This window comes from Sorex araneus, chromosome 1, assembly GCF_027595985.1.
Source record: "Sorex araneus isolate mSorAra2 chromosome 1, mSorAra2.pri, whole genome shotgun sequence".
NCBI lineage: Eukaryota > Metazoa > Chordata > Mammalia > Eulipotyphla > Soricidae > Sorex > Sorex araneus.
The window spans coordinates 43,827,680-43,829,875 of NC_073302.1; the positions used below are offsets into that span (position 1 = coordinate 43,827,680).

At 32.5% G+C, this 2,196-nt stretch overlaps 1 pseudogene; it reads right to left on the reverse strand.

The window, feature by feature from the left end:
- Positions 1-252: 252 nt before the first annotated feature.
- On the reverse strand, positions 253-375 carry LOC129401216 (U4 spliceosomal RNA; annotated as a pseudogene).
- Between the last annotated feature and the right edge of the window lie 1,821 nt (positions 376-2,196).

Consider the following 2,196-nt stretch of genomic DNA (forward strand, 5'->3'; position numbering starts at 1 on the left):
TAAAAAATAAAATAAAAATGAATCATTAAAAAAATATATATTAGTATTGCTCTTCAAACTGCAAATAGATTTCTACATGGCAGACATTAGACCACACTTCCTCAGGCTAGTAGGTACTCCAGTTCTTTAAGCCTCTCCAGTGCCCTCTGCCAGAGATTTATTTTTTTTAATTCTAGCATCCCTGATTACAATTTTACAATACAGTTTTATTATATGACCGATTATTGTTATTGTTTTGCTTTTTATTCTGTTGCTGTAGAGCGTGTCAACAATTGCTAATGACAACTATATTGGGTACCGAGGAAAGTTCTCAATTAATAATAATCAAACCTCAGATAAACTTCACTGATTATGATACTGCCACTAAACAAAGCCAAGAGGAATCTTTCTATATATGATCTCTCTCCTTCAGACTGAACTCATGCAACATGATACCCTCCATTTCTATCCATATAGCAGCAAATTGCATGAGTTTTCTTTTTTCTTTTTCTTTTAAAATAACCAAGATACATTCTATTGTGTATATATACCATAGTTTCTTCATTCAGTCATCTGTTCTTGGACTTTTGGGTTATTTCCAGATTTGGGTTATTATAAATCAACATAAGAGTTATTTTTTTAAGTAGAGTTTTTTAACCTTTTAGTAGATATGCCTAGAAGTAGGGATGTTGGATTGTATGGAAGTTCATATCTTAGTTTTTTTTTTGAGAAATGTTCATATTATTTTCAAAAAATAAATCAGTGAAAGCTTGATAAAATAAGCTACTTTAAATTGAAAGCTTCTTTTTAACCAAGAAGCATTTTAAAATGAAAGCTTAAGTCAGCAACTAAAATGAAATGTTTGAAATTTAACTGAGAAAATATATTTTGCATAGCATAAAAAGACTCATTAGAATTAATTAAAAAAGTATAAAAGAAAGTTTAAAAACTATAATAAAGAAGTTAAGATTTGCCCATGTAACATAAAAGGGCTAGAAATGACATTAAAAACCGGGGAGACATAAATTATAATTTCAATGGCCATCCTACTTTATATTTAATATATTGATAATGACATAAACTAGAGCCAATGCATTTCAGAAGGAACTATAAATCATTTGCCATTTGGGTAAATAAATTTATTCTTTCAAGGTTACTCAAAATTTACTTGTCCTGAGAACCAATCATTTTATATATGAGTCTATATTGTATATAAATTATTAAATATGTATATCAGGCATTCCCTGGGTTAACTCTCATGTGTACATCAAAAATGCTTTCAGAGTGCTAAGAAGAAATCTCAGAATGCTGAGTACAATCTTTGTGTGCAGGAGGCCCAAGATCTTTTTCCTGGAATTGCATAGATCCTGAGCATGCTAAGAATTGCCACTGAGTTTAGAGCCAATAGCAGTATCTGAATACAGCTGGGTGAGGTCCAATGATCACCCCCAGAGATAACGCTTACAGAAAAATTTACAAATGTGAAAATAGGAAACCTCAATTGTATACCATCAAAATAATTATAAATAAAATGGAGCATGCACGCTAATTTAAATGTACTAATCTAATTGATACCATAGTAATGATAATTTATTGCACAGTCATGACTAATTTAGCAATCTCATCAGCATGATGAATATCAGAAACATAATCCGTAAACAAAAGTTACAGAATACATGCAATGTGATTCCACTAATATACCTTTACAAACTTGAAAATCTAAATGGCCATTGACAGAAAACATTAGACTAAGCAATCCAAACAAACAAGTGAATAAATCCAGATTTCAGAATAGTGGTTATGTTCTTGAGATTAAGATGAGCATTAAGTTAAACAAGGTTCTTAAAATTACCAGCAGCTGGGGCTGGAGGAATAGCACAGCAGGTAGGTTGTTTGCCTTGCACTTGACTGACCCGGGTTCGATTCCCAGCATCCCATATGGTCCCCTGAGCACCGCCAGGAGTAATTCCTCAGTTCAAAGCCAGGAGTAACCCCTGTGCACTGCCGGTGTGAACCCCCAAAAAGAAAAAAATTACTAGCAGCACTTAATTTTTTTAATTTTTAGATTTTATTTTCATAAAATCATTCACAATAAGTGTTTACAGTCAGCATTTCAATACCAATCCCACCACCATTACACCATCCCAACACCATTTTTTCAAATTTTCTCATCACCATCCAAGCCTGCCCCATAGGCAGAGCAGCACTTAATTTTTT